Raw genomic sequence first — 15,466 nt, 5'->3', positions numbered from 1 at the left:
GGCCTCCGGGAACGGACCTGGACAGAGACGCGCCCCTCCCCCGCGCCCCGCAAGCTGTGACCGCCCCTCGACGAGTGCAGATCCCCTGACTTCTGCACAGCCTGTCCCGCCGCCACCCTGTGCCTTTTCTTCTCGGTTCATTCCTTCTGAGATGTTCCTTTCCTAGCCAACCCGCAAACTCAAGCCAGGGACGTGGGTCCCTGAGCCAGCAGGAGACAGGACTGTGGGGTTGGAAGGGGCACCCTCCCCCCACGCAGCCGTCTGTGCGGATCACCCTGACCCACACTTGCTCTGGTGGTTGACTGGGGACTCCAACAAGGCACAGGCTCAGCTTCCCCGAGGGAGGCAGAGTAAATTGGGAGAGGGGCACAAAGACAAAGGAACGGACCAGAGGTCTGTTTGGACCTAGCAGAAGGTCCCCTGGAGGGATCCCAGGAAGGCGACAGGCCAAGGTCTCTCCCCACTCCTCACGGCAGGACCGACCCCCCTGGACTTGACCTGTCTGGTGCAGTGAGGCCCGTGAAAGTGAGGGATGCCGGCCTCTGAGTCATGGCAGGGAGGTTGCAGGTGCCCAGGCTGTGACCCTCAGGCTGGAGCAGTGGGAAGCAGCCCCTCTGGCATCCCCACTGCTCCCCACTCCTCTCTGCTGGGAGGGGGAGAACCCGGAAGCTGGCCTCACAACCTCAGAAAGTGGCTTTGCCCTCCCGCTGCCCTAAAGGATGGCACAAAGGAGCGTGGCCACGGGGCACCCAGCACCAGTGAGCCATTGCCATTGGCCAAGTCTGGGAACTGGCCCAGACCAGCAGTGCGGCCCTTTGGGGAGCAGGACGGACAGCACCCTGGGACCGGAACAGGAAGGGTGGGTGCCCATGGCACACACAGGTGTGCACAGGTGTGCAGAGATCAGCTGCCCCTGAGCAGGCCCACAGTGAGAATCAGAGCTCCGTCCCCCAAGTCCCTCACCCGGTGGTCTCTCTGGCATGTGGGCATGCGTGGAGCCCGAGTAACAGAGCCCAAGCCTTGCTGTGATCCCTGGCCACACAGAGCTCAGGGATCCTGCATTAGCCGGGCCTGGGGCGGGGTGGGGGGTGTCACTGGCCCGAAGGGGTCTCGGGTGGGCTCAGCCCAGCTGGGGCTGCAGTGTCTGGCTGGGCCATGGTGCCCAACGGCACCCCATGGGCATTGTCACCAGGAGGCCGCTCCTCCACGGGAAGAGGGAAGGGCTTCCAGAGTCCAGGATATGATCCTGCTGCCAGGAGCAGCCCGGACGCCAGGGCACAGGGTCCCAGAGGCCCCGCAGGTGCAGCTGGCTGGAAAGTGGGATTGCCAAGCAGAGATGTGCAGAATCAAGTGGCCTGGGGCGAGCGGCCATTTTGGAGGATGGATCTTGTGCTTCAGTCATCGTAACTTTAAGTGGTTCTCTTGGCTTTAACAGTCTATTCGTCAGATTTTTACGTGCCGGCTCCACGCAGGATCGGGGTAGCTGCCGCGGGGGTCGTAGAGGGAGCGAGAGTTGGTCCCTGGGTGGACCAATGGTCGGGAGGGGTCAGGATGGGCCCGGCAGCGCTGAACCACAGCCTCACCAGGCTGCAGGCTCCAGTCATGCCTGCTCACAGAGATGTCCAGGGTCTACTGCCCCACGAGACCCCTCCCCTCTCAAAGGGGAGTTCAGGCACGCTTAGCAGTTGTAGTGAATGACAGCCCCCAGCCCATACCTGGCCCACCCAGCCCTGTCTCCCCGCGACGGGGTGCCCCAGCCTGTCAGCTCCAGGCGTCCCCAGCTCACCACCTCCTGGGACACCCCCCCCCAGAGTGTATCCCATCCCCCTTCCATCCCCTTCCCTCTCCACCACCACGTAGAGCCCTGCACCCCAAGTCCAGGTTGAGATAGCGAGGGGCCTGCTCACCGCTGTGCAGGCCAGCCTGCCGGGGTCCCAATCCGGGGCACAACTCCCCCTGGGAAGACTTCAAGGGAGGCTCATCTTTGGGGGTCTGTGGCACCCAGTCTCCCAAAGGGCTTCGTCCAGGCTTCGGGGGTCTGGTGGTAGACTTCTCCCCACTGCCAGCTCCTGCCCAGGCCCCTTGGGCTCTGCTGGGAAACCCTGGCCTAACCCAGGGAAATGGTCCATCCCCAAAAGGAGGGCCCAGGGACGGGCTGTGGGGTGGCCTTGAGCTGCGCCGAGGAGACAGTGGGGAAGGAATGTGATCCTCACAGACCGGAGGAGCTGACTGTCCTCGACTGCAAAATGCCCAACAAGGGGGCACGGAAAGGAGACAGGAGCCACGGTGACCCGGGCTGAGTGAGGCCAGACTGAGAGGTGTGGGAGCATGGAGAGAAGGAGGAGCGGGGAGAGATGGAGAGACACAGAGAGACCGGGGGGTGGAGACCAGGACACACCGGAGGTGCTCAGCGTGGGAGGGACACAGGGCCCTGGACCCGCCCAGCACACCTGGGCCTCCCCAGGCTCAGGGCCCCTTGGGGAGCCTGTGGCCTCTGGCCTGGTTGGCGAGTGGGATGGACCGTGCCTTCCCCCAAGCCTCGGCCTTGGTATCATGTGTCACCTCTGGAAGCAAGGCTGAGACCAGATGCCAGCACACGTAGGCACACACACACATGGGCACACATGCATGCCACAGGCACCCTAACAAACACCTTCTGGAAAGATTCCCTGAAAGGCACCCAAGGACGCATCCACCACGGGTCAGGCCAGGGGCCCAGGCTCTCGCCCTGAGGCACTGGTCTGCACGATGGATCGGCCCCTGCTGCCTCGCATTCTGAACATCTGTTCAGCCCTCACCAACGAAGTGTGTACTGCGGTATCTGGTGCCCAGAAAACTTGGATGAGGACTTCAGGAGGATTGAGGCCACTCACAGGAAGAGGGACTTGGGAGTCAGGGCACCTCTGAGGCTTAGGGCCCACGGTTGCGGGCAGCATTGCTTTCAGATGGAGACCAGGAATGTCCTCACTGGGGGTTCAGGACATCAGGGAAGGGACCTTGTCCTCCCCCAGGGGTGTAATGGATGCTTGAGTGCCCTCTGCGCCACTCCAGGGTCACGGAGCCTCTGGCTGGCGAGGTTGTGTCAGGACAGGAGCAAACAAGCTGAGACATGTCAGCCAAGGTGGGTGCCGGGCTGTTGGGAACAGAGGTCTCTTTGAAGGTGCACGTGGCCCAGGGGGAGGTGGGGGAGTCATCACCCCTTGGCTTTGGCCCGTGGATGAGAGGTGACAACAGGCGGAGGTCTGAGCTATGCATTGAGTTCCGTGGGACTTGTCCTGCCCACCCCTGCCTCTCACCCAGACCCCGCCTGGTGCAGAAGTCCTAAGAGTCACATGGTATTGCACGGGGTACAGGAATATGCAGGGAGGATGTGGCCACATCCAGCCATGGAGGGGACGCTGACTCTTGTGACCAAACTCAAGAGATCCCCATGGAACCTGCATAGTGAGTGTGTAGAAGACTTAAGTCCCATTATGAGCAATTTTGATACTATTTTTTATATAGAGTGCAGTATGCATAGCGAGAATAGACATTTTTTCCCCACAATCCCACGGAAAAGTTTAAAAGATGACCCAAAATCAAGGTGCAAATCAAAGCTCAAACCAATTTCAAAAAATGAAAACTCGCTTCGGCCATATTCTCAGATCTTAGCTTCATAAAACTAATATTCATAAATATTAATGATATCAAAAAAGCAATCAAATCCGACTGGTTGAAAATTTTCAGTTGTTCTTCCACGTGAGCCACAGGTCGAAGAGGAAATCAGGCTTCTGTGGCTAAACACCCATCACCAACGTGGGTGGGGCCCGGACAAAGGGCCCCAGGAGAATTCCCTGTTAGATCATGTTCATCGTTTCCTGGCTGTACTATTAAAGTTAAAGAAACATAGCAGTTAACTCAGAAGCTAGAACAAAAATGAACAAAAGAAAGTAAAAAAAGAATGAAATATGGTGAAAAACAGAAATTCATTAACTGGAAAGCAAATAAAACTTGATTTTTTAAAAATCCAAAAGAGAGTTCCTCAAAAAATTAAAATAACATGGCATAAGGAATGCTTGTCAAATGCTTGTCAATTTGACCAAGAAACACAGTAAAAACAAATGTCCCCATTGGGCTGGAGGATGGTGCTCACAGTTGGGAGTCTGTGCACAGCCCCTCCCCCTGAGTGTGACAACTGAGGGAGACCACGATGTCTGGCAAAACCTCAGTCTGCAGAGACACTGCCTCTTCATTTAATGCAGTTCTGCTCCAAATCTCAGGAGGAGCGGTCTGTTTTATGAAACTTGGTAAATAAATTTTAAGTTCATTTCTAAGACTAAATAAGATAAAATAGCCAAGGAAACTCCAAGGAGAAAGGCCCTTCATAACTCACTTCCACATGGCAGTGGTGTCAGCAGTGGATCCAGCCCATGGAGGGAGCGGGCGAGGACCCCTGGCTGCGGCTCAGGTAGGGGTCCCCAGAGCCAGGCCCATGTGCCCCCTGGGGCGCACCGGGAGGTGGGAGGCCCCAAACCAGGAGGGTGACTCAGACCAGCAGGAGGCATCCCCGGGGCCAGGTGGGCAGGAGGGCAACTGGGGGACACTGTCAGAATGCTAGGGAGACGGGGACAGGGAGGGCAGTGAGGTGGGGCCAGGCACCGCTCAGTGTTCTGCCCCGACCACTCGTGGCCACCCCTGGAAATCCAAGTGCATCAGCCTGGGTTCTGGGGAGAGATCGACCCCAAAGTGCAGGAGAGATTTGGGGGTCTGTGGCCTGGGAGGGCGGCCCTGGGGCTGAGAAGGGGCGGGGGGGGGGATGGTCTCCATGGGAGATGCGTATAAGTCACATGGAGTGCACCTGACCTTCCCCCCAACGCACCTCAAGGCTCCAAGGGCACCGGGACTGACCTGAGACCGAGGGCCGGGGTGCCAGTGCCCCGTCTACTTGGCAGCCTGTGCTCCTGGCTGGGGAGGGTCCAGGCAGTAGCCCTCCCCATCACCCCCGCCTCCTCCCGGCATCAACATCTTGTTCCCTCGGACCCCCTTTCTCACTACCCTCTTCTGCCGATGGCTGTTCCCCTGTCCAAACAAGCTGGGGCTGGAACCCCAGGAGATGAGGGAGCGAGATGGGGGTCCCACGACCTTTCACCCACTTAGGGCAGTGCAGGGTTTAAAGAATCAAGTTTATTAAGGTGCAATTCACATGCAATAAGTTGCAGTGAAATAAATTGAAGTATGCAGTTCAATGTGTTCTGACAGCACCCAGCCCACCTCTACACCCACCCGGATACAGAGCATGTCCATCCACCCAGAGAGCCCACAGCCCCTTCCCAGCCACAGGCAAGCACTGAGCTGCTTCCCTCAGGACAGGGTTTTAAGGGCAGAGGGTTTACTCAGGGTGGGCTGTGCACTCAGCGGTGCTTCTAGGATTCACTCAACTGTTCTTTCCTTGTTATTCTGAGTAGTTTTCATTATATGGATCCACCTCACGTGTTCATCCTTCATTCCTTGATGGACGTTTGGGTTGTTGCCAGTTTTAAGGGTTATAGATAAAAATGCTACAAACATCTGTGCACGAGTTTTTCTGGTGAATGTATGTTTTCACCCCATCTGAGTAGATGCCTAGGAGTGGACTGGACAAATGTAGTCCTCTTTCTCACTGTTGAGTGCCATGCCCTGGATGTGGCAGCCCACAGAAATCCCAGGCTGGAGGGCGCTGCTGGCGCACAGGACAAAGACGGAGAGCAGGCAAATACTCTTCTTATGTCTGAACTCAGATTCCCTCACACAGGTGCAGAGAGATATAATCACAGAGATGTTTTAAAATGCAAAACTTACAGCCCCCCAGCCGTGTGGACGAAAGGCTCTTGGTGCTGCAGCCAGGAGTCAGTGCTGTGCCTCTGAGGTGGGAGAGCCAACTTCAGGACACTGGTCCACAAGAGACCTCCCAGCTCCACGTAATATCAAATGGCGAAAATCTCCCAGAGATCTCCATCTCAACACCAACACCCAGCTTCACTCAACGACCAGCAAGTTACAGTGCTGGACACCCTATGCTAAACAACTAGCAAGACAGGAACACAACCCCACCCATTAGCAGAGAGGCTGCCTAAAATCATAGTAAGTCCACAGACACCCCAAAACACACCACCAGACGTGGACCTGCCCACCAGAAAGACAAGATCCAGCCTCAGCCACCAGAACACAGGCACTAGTCCCCTCCACCAGGAAGTCTACACAACCCACTGAACCAACTTTAGCCACTGGGGACAGACACCAAAAACAATGGGAACTATGAACCTGCCAGCTGCAAAAAGGAGACCCCAAACACAGTAAGTTAAGCAAAATGAGAAGACAGAGAAACACACAGAAGATGAAGGAGCAAGATAAAAACCCACCAGACCTAACAAATGAAGAGGAAATAGGCAGTCTACCTGAAAAAGAATACAGAATAATGATAGTAAAGATGATCCAAATCATGGAAATAGAATGGAGAAAATGCAAGAAACTTTTAACAAGGACCTAGAAGAACTAAAGGGGAAACAAGCAATGATGAACAACACAATAAATGAAATAAAAACTGCTCTAGATGGGATCATTAGCAGAATAACTGAGGCAGAAGAACGAACAAGTGACCTGGAAGATAAAATAGTGGAAATAACTACTGCAGAGCAGAATAAAGAAAAAAGAATGAAAAGAACTGAAGACAGTCTCAGAGACCTCTGGGAAAACATTAAATGCACCAACATTCAAATTATAGGGGTCCCAGAAGAAGAAGAGAAAAAGAAAGGGACTGAGAAAATATTTGAAGAGATTATAGTTGAAAACTTCCCTAATATGGGAAAGGAAATAGTTAATCAAGTCCAGGAAGCACAGAGAGTCCCATACAGGATAAATCCAAGGAGAAACATGCCAAGACACATATTAATCAAACTGTCAAAAATTAAACACAAAGAAAACATGTTAAGAGCAGCAAGGGGAAAATAACACACAAAGGAATCCCTATGAGGTTAACAGCTGATCTTTTAGCAGAAACTCTGCAAGCCAGAAGGGACTGGCAGGACGTATTTAAAGTGATGAAGGAGAAAAACCTACAACCAAGATTACTCTACCCAGCAAGGATCTCATTCAGATTTGATGAAGAAATTAAAACCTTTACAGACAAGCAAAAGCTGAGAGAGTTCAGCACCACCAAACCAGCTTTACAACAAATGCTAAAGGAGCTTCTCTAGGCAAGAAACACAAGAGAAGGAAAAGACCTACAATAGCAAACCCAAAACAATTAAGAAAATGGGAATAGGAACATACATATCGATAATTACCTTAAATGTAAATGGATTAAATGCTCCAACCAAAAGACACAGACTGGCTGAATGGATACAAAAACAAGACCCATATATATGCTGTCTGCAAGAGACCCACTTCAGACCTAGGGACACATACAAACTGAAAGTGAGGGGATGGAAAAAGATATTCCATGCAAATGGAAATCAAAAGAAAGCTGGAGTAGCAATTCTCATATCAGACAAAATAGACTTTAAAATAAAGACTATTAGAAGAGACAAAGAAGGACACTACATAATGGTCAAAGGATCAATCCAAGAAGAAGATATAACAATTGTAAATATTTATGCACCCAACACAGGAGCACCTCAATACATAAGGCAAATGCTAACAGCCATAAAAGGGGAAATCAAGAGTAACACATTCATAGTAGGGGACTTTAACACCCCACTTTCACCAATGGACAGATCACCCAAAATGAAAACAAATTCGGAAACACAAGCTTTAATGATACATTAAAAAAGATGGACTTAATTGATATTTATAGGACATTCCATCCAAAAACAACAGAATACACATTTTTCTCAAGTGCTCATGGAACATTCTCCAGGATAGATCATATCTTGGGTCACAAATCAAGCCTTGGTAAATTTAAGAAAATTGAAACTGTATCAAGTATCTTTTCCGACCACAACGCTATGAGACTAGATATCAATTACAGGAAAACATCTGTAAAAAATACAAACACATGGAGGCTAAACAATACACTACTTAATAACGAAGTGATCACTGAAGAAATCAAAGGGGAAATAAAAAAATACCTAGAAACAAATGACAATGGAGACACGACGACCAAAAACCTATGGGATGCAGCAAAAGCAGTTCCAAGAGGGAAGCTTATAGCAATACAATCCTACCTTAAGAAACAGGAAACATCTTGAATAAATAACCTAACCTTGCACCTAAAGCAATTAGAGAAAGAAGAACAAAAAAACCCCCAAAGTTAGCAGAAGGAAAGACATCATAAAAAATCAGATCAGAAATAAATGAAAAAGAAATGAAGGAAAAGATAGCAAAGATCAATGAAACTAAAAGATGGTTCTTTGAGAAGATAAACAAAATTCATAAACGATTAGCCAGACTCATCAAGAAAAAAAGGGAGAAGACTCAAATCAATAGATTTAGAAATGAAAAAGGAGAAGTAACAACTGACACTGCAGAAATGCAAAAGATCATGAGAGATTACTACAAGCAACTCTATGCCAATAAAATGGACAACCTGGGAGAAATGGACAAATTCGTAGAAATGCACAACCTGCCAAGACTGAATCAGGAAGAAATAGAAAATATGAACAGACCAATCACAAGCACTGAAATTGAAACTGTGATTAAAAATCTTCCAGTAAACAAAAGCCCAGGACCAGATGGCTTCACAGGTGAATTCTATCAAACATTTAGCGAAGAGCTAACACCTATTTTTCTCAAACTCTTCCAAAATATAGCAGAGGGAAGAACACTCCCAAACTCATTCTACAAGGCCACCATCACCCTGATACCAAAACCAGACAAGGATATCACAAAGAAAGAAAACTACAGGCCAAATATCACTGATGAACATAGATGCAAAAATCCTTAACAAAATACTAGCAAACAGAATCCAACAGCACATTAAAAGGATCATACACCATGATCAAGTGGGGTTTATTCCAGGAATGCAAGGATTCTTCAATATACACAAATCAATCAATGTGATACACCATATTAACAAACTGAAGGAGAAAAACCATATGATCATCTCAATAGATGCAGAGAAATCTTTTGACAAAATTCAACACCCATTTATGATAAAACCCTGCAGAAAGTAGGCATAGAGGGAACTTTCCTCAATATAATAAAGGCCATATATGACAAACCCACAGCCAACATGGTCCTCAATGGTGAAAAACTGAAACCATTTCCACTAAGATCAGGAACAAGACAAGGTTGCCCACTCTCACCACCCTTATTCAACATAGTTTTGGAAGTTTTAGCCACAGCAATCAGAGAAGAAAAGAAAATAAAAGGAATCCAAATCGGAAAAGAAGTAAAGATGTCACTGTTTGCAGATGACATGATACTATACATAGAGAATCCTACAGATGCTACCAGAAAACTACTGGAACTAATCATCGAATTTGGTTAAGTAGCAGGATAAAAAATTAATGCACAGAAATCTCTGGCATTCCTATACACTAATGATGAAAAATCTGAAAGTGAAATCAAGAAAATACTCCCATTTACCATTGCAACAAAAAGAATAAAATATCTAGGAATAAACCTACCTAAGGAGACAAAAGACCTGCATGCAGAAAATTATAAGACACTGATGAAAGAAATTAAAGATGATACAAATAGATGGAGAGATATACCATGTTCTTGGATTGGAAGAATCAACATTGTGAAAATGACTCTACTACCCAAAGCAATCTACAGATTCAATGCAATCCCTATCAAACTACCACTGGCATTTTTCACAGAACTAGAACAAAAAATTTCACAATTTGTATGGAAACACAAAAGACCCCGAATAGCCAAATCAATCTTGAGAATAAAAAATGGAGCTGGAGGAATCAGGGTCCCTGACTTCAGACTATACTACAAAGCTACAGTAATCAAGGCAGTATGGTACTGGCACAAAAACAGAAATATAGATCAATGGAACCGGATAGAAAGCCCAGAGATAAACCCCCACACATATGGTCACCTTATCTTTGATAAAGGAGGCAGGAATGTACAGTGGAGAAAGGACAGCCTCTTCAATAAGTGGTGCTGGGAAAACTGCACAGGTACATGTAAAAGTATGAGATTAGAACACTCCCTAACACCATACACAAAAATAAGCTCAAAACGGATTAAAGACCTAAATGTAAGGCCAGACACTATAAAACTCTTAGAGGAAAACATAGGAAGAACACTCTATGACATAAATCACAGCAAGATCCTTTTTGACCCACCTCCTAGAGAAATGGAAATAAAAACAAAAATAAACAAATGAGACCTAATGAAACTTAAAATCTTTTGCACAGCAAAGGAAACGATAAACAAGACCAAAAGACAACCCTCAGAATGGGAGAAAATATTTGCAAATGAAGCAACAGACAAAGAATTAATCTCCAAAATTTACAAGCAGCTCATGCAGCTCAATAATAAAAAAAGAGACAACCCAATCCAAAAATGGGCAGAAGACCTAAATAGACATTTCTCCAAAGAAGATATACAGATTGCCAACAAACACATGAAAGAATGCTCAACATCATTAATCATTAGAGAAATGCAAATCAAAACTACAATGAGATATCATCTCACACCAGTCAGAATGGTCATCATCAAGAAATCTAGAAACAATAAATGCTGGAGAGGGTGTGGAGAAAAGGGAACCCTCTTGCACTGTTGGTGGGAATGTAAATTGATACAGCCACTGTGGAGAACAGTATGGAGGGTCCTTAAAAAACTAAAAATATAACTACCATATGACCCAGCAATCCCACTACCGGGCATATACCCTGAGAAAACCATAATTCAAAAGGAGTCATGTACCAAAATGTTCATTGCAGCTCTATTTACAATAGCCAGGACATGGAAACAACCTAAGTATCCATTATCGGATGTACGCATAAAGATGATGTGGCACATGTATACAATGGAATATTACTCAGCCATAAAAAGAAACGAAATTGAGTTATTTGTAGTGAGGTGGATGGACCTAGAGTCTGTCATACAGAGTGAAGTAAGTCAGAAAGAGAAAAACAAATACTGTATGCTAACACACATATATGGAATCTAAGAAAAAAAAGTGTCATGAAGAACCTAGGCGTAAGAATGGAATAAAGACACAGACCTACTAGAGAATGGACTTGAGGATATGGGGAGGGGGAAGGGTAAGCTGTGACAAAGTGAGAGAGTGGCATGGACATATATACACTACCAAATGTAAAATAGATAGTGGGAGGCAGCCGCATAGCACAGGGAGATCAGCTCAGTGCTCTGTGACCAGCTAGAGGGGTGGGATAAGGAGGGTGGGAGGGAGGGAGACGCAAGAGGGAAGAGGTAAGGGAACATAAGTATATGTATAACTGATTCACTTTGTTATAAAGCAGAAACTAACACACCATTGTAAAGCAATTATACTCCAATAAAGATCTAAAAAATAAATAAAAAAAAAAAAAGAGAGGACTGTCGGGTCTGATTGTAGGTGCACATTTAACTTTGCGAGAAACTGCCTGACTGTGTTCCGAGGCTGTACCGTTGCCCCGTCCACAGCCCTGTCAACACTGAGTGATGTCATCTCTTTAAATGTCAGCCTTTCTAACAAACTGTTGTGATATGGAGCACGTTCCCATGTGTTCATTAGTAGTTTGTGTATCTTTAAGTGCCATTCAAATCTTTTGCATATTTTAAAAACAGGATATCTGTCTTCTCTGTGGTGAGTTGTAATGATTATTATGTATCTGGATACCAGTTCTGTGTTAGATACATAGGATATTAATATTCTCCCCCAGGTGTGGCTTGTCTTTTTGTTTGCTTAAGTATTCTTTAAAGAGCAGAAGATCTAATTTTGATGAAGCCTAGTCCATCCATTTTCCTTTCATGAATATTGCTTGCTGTATCCTGAGAAATATTTGCCCATCCCATGTTTGGGAAAATTTTCTGCTATGTTTTCTTGTATAACAACCCAGTCCCATAGATGTCCCTGTGATGACAGAAATGTCCCATGTCTGTGCCATCCGACAGGCAGCCACCAGATAAGTGTGAGCACTAGAGGTATGCCTAGGAATTGAATTTTTAACTTAACCTCAATTAATTTAAATTTAAATACGATGTATAGCTAATGGCTCCCCAAATAGACAACACAGGTCTAGAAGTTTTACAGATTTAGCTTTTAAACTGAGGTTTGTCAACTGCAAAAAAAAAAGCACAACATGAGAGTCGTGAGTTCAGTTTTATTTGGGGACTTACTGAGGACTATAGCCCAGGAGACAGCCTCTCAGTAGCTCTGAGGAACCTCTCTGAAGAGGTAAAGCGGGGAGCTCAGTATATACGTGATTTTGGTGAAGGCAGTATGTGCAATCAAGCACATATCTCGGTAGAAGTTTGCTGTTGGTCACAAGGAGAATATGCCTGTGTTAATGGATTTACTGCTTTTCTAGGTATAGGAAGATGCAAGGATTGGGTTCATAAAGTTTTCTCCTGAAAATATCTAACCATCTGGCATCCTGTTTTTCCAGTTTTCCCAGAGCCCTTCACCCAGAGCACCTCATTCCTGATCTCTGCCCTGAACTCCTTTCAGGCTGTGTTAAAGGTCAGGACTGTTGCAGTCGGTGACCTAATTCTCATAGAACCAAGTGGCGAATGACTTTTTAGTCATCAGGTTCATTGCCCATTTCAAACGAGTGTTGTGAAAATGGGTACCCAGTGGGTACCCAGCTGTTCTTGCACTATTTGATCTAAAGACTATTCTTTCCCCAACTGAATTATATTGACACTTTTGTTGAAAGTCAGTTGTCTGTGTATGTGTGGGTCTTTTTCTGGACTCTATTCATTTCCTTTGATTTTCTGTGTGTCTGAGCCATCCCACTTTCCTCTTCTTTCTGAAAATTGTTTTTGCTATTCAATGTTCCTTATATTGTCATATAAATTTTGAATCAGCTTCTCAATTTCTACAAAATAAAAAGCCTGTTGAGATTTTGATTGGATTGCATTGAATCTATAGACCAACTTTGAGAGAATTTTCACCCAAGCAATGAGCCTCCCAATCCATGAACATGGTACATCTCTCCATTTTTAGATACTTTTTAATTTCTCTCAGCAATGTTTTGTAGTTTTCAGTGTAAAGAACATGCAATTTTTCATTAAATTAATTCTTAGATATTTTAACGGTACTGTAAATGGTGTTTTAAAATTTTTATCTACCTATTATTTGTTCCTAGAATATAGAAATATAGTTTATTTTTGTATGAACTTTGTATCCTGTAACCTTGCTAAGTTCACTTATTGATCCTAGTATTTCTGGATTGCTTTCTTAGACTTTCCTGTACTCACAATTGTGCCATCTGTGTATAGAGACTTTTCCTTTCCAATTGTTATGCCTCTATTTCTTTTCCTTGCCTTATCACTGTGATTCTCATGTGAGAACAAACATCCTTTCCTTGTTCCCAACCTCAGAGGCAAAGCATCTAGTCTCTGGCCACTAAGAATAATGTTATATGGAAGTTTTAAAAATAGCTTGTTTGCAGCCAGCGTCCACTGCCAGTGATTTCCTCTTACCCCCAGATGTTTCATGTAGCGAGGGTGTCACTCCATGTGGGAGAGAAGGCTAAGGACACCAGTGCTTCTAGAGGGTGAGAGGGTTCTTCTGTGTTGTGGAAATGAGAACCAGGCAGGGCAGTCTCTGAAATGGTCACATTCAAATTCTACCTTGTACTGGCTCTTTTCCTGCTGGCTATTTTAATGTCTTCTGAGCATTTTCTTATTATCACTTGATATTATTCTTCTAAACAGCCTCGTTGTGACTCCGTAGTGGTCTAAAGTCCCTCATCTCTCGTTAGACAGGCTATTCAGCCATCAGTCTGCAGCAGTGACTGTCGGAAGACTTGGAGGATGAGGTCAGTGTGTGCAGCCTGGGGTTCCCCCGACGCTGTGCTGTGGCTGCCCAGGGGTTGCCCCAGCAGGGGTGCTGCTATAAGAGTGCTGCAGTGGGCCCTGCTCTGGGAGGGTTAGGGGATAGGCCATGGAGGGCAGACGAGCCAGGTAGAGAGGGGACGAGCGTGGTCCTCAGCTCGCAGGCTCCCGGGAAGACGGATGACCAGCGCAGCTACCGCCTGCCTTCAGGGCTTCATGGGGAGGTGGGAAGGCAGCCAGACGAGGCCCAACCTCCCCAGGTTCCATGAGGGTGGGGGTGGGGGCGGGGCCTGGTGAGACTGGAAGCCCGGGGTGGGGAGGGGACTTGCTCCTGGGCATCAGTGCCCCCCCCCACCCCAGACCTTTGAGGCTCGCTGCCGCCCACCCTCCTGCTGGATGTTTCAGGTCTGCTTGGGGGCCGGGCCTTCTCACTGACGAGGGGCAGCACAGCTCCTCTGCTGCTCTCTCCTCTGTGTTCAAAGCATTCAAACCCTCGGGAGACAGAGGGCTACTTAGGGGTCCCCTGAGACCGGGGCATCGCCTCTGCAGAGCTGGGGGTCTGGGCTCAGCCTGTGGGCCGGGCGGGGGCAACGAGATGAGGTAGGAGGCCCTTCTCCAGGCTGAGGGCAAACAAGCATGAAGTCCGTGGCCGGCTCGTGCTAACAATGAAAGACCTTGCGACTGGGGTAAATCACACCTCTGTAAAGTTGTGACCAGACAGAAGGGCTGTGCTGTTCAGAAAGCAAACCCCGAGTCGCCAGCGGGACCCCGGCTGGGCTGCACAAGCTGGGGTGGGGGCCGGGCTGCAGGAGACACCGTGAGGCTGCTAGAACCCCATCCTGACACAGAAACTGCTGTGTCTGGAAGAGGCAGAGCGCAAACTCGGGGTCACACACGGCCGCTGTGATCATACCTTCCTGTGCGCAGGGTGTGTGTAAACGCACGTGCGTGAGTGTGAGTGCGCAAAGAAACTGAGAGAGCTCAGACCTCAGGTCCGGCCCATAGAGACCCCAGGGTCGGTCGTGCTTCCTCCCCTCCCCCTTCCTGCCCCTCCCCCTGCGGCCTTCCCATCCCCCTGCTCCCAGGTGCACACCCAGGTGCTCTCCCCTGTGGATCTGTGTCTTTGTCACCTGCTGGTCCCCCCCACCCCGGCCCCTCTTGCAGCCCCAGGAGGCAGGGACTGTCCCCCCTCCACGTCCCGGGACCCAGAAGAGGGGGCACTCGGCACAAGTGAGCAGGCGCCGCCCCAAGGCCGGGCCCTCAGGCAGAGTGAGTGTCATTGGCAGTTCTGTGCTGCGTGGTTCGCTCCTCTGTTCAAAGAACGAGGAACCAGAACGAACCCACCTCAGGAAGAGCCTCAGGCGAGCGGAGCGGGCGGCCACCACAGGCAGTGCAGCTCTGCCTGCCGCTGTGTGTTGTGTCTGTCCTGGGGACACTTAGGGAACTCTGGGGGACCAGGCTGGCACCGCTGCCCAGGGGCGCTGCTGGAAGAGCAGGCTGCGCACTTGGAGTTCGGCCCAGGGCCAGCGCCCGGCAGTGTCCAAGC

This window comes from Delphinapterus leucas, chromosome 4 (assembly GCF_059928025.1).
Source record: "Delphinapterus leucas isolate spDelLeu-1000000601 "Yukka" chromosome 4, BTC_Dleu_Yukka2, whole genome shotgun sequence".
Taxonomy (NCBI): Eukaryota; Metazoa; Chordata; class Mammalia; order Artiodactyla; family Monodontidae; genus Delphinapterus; species Delphinapterus leucas.
The sequence above is the reverse complement of the archived record's forward strand: the minus strand, read 5'-3'. Positions refer to the sequence as shown.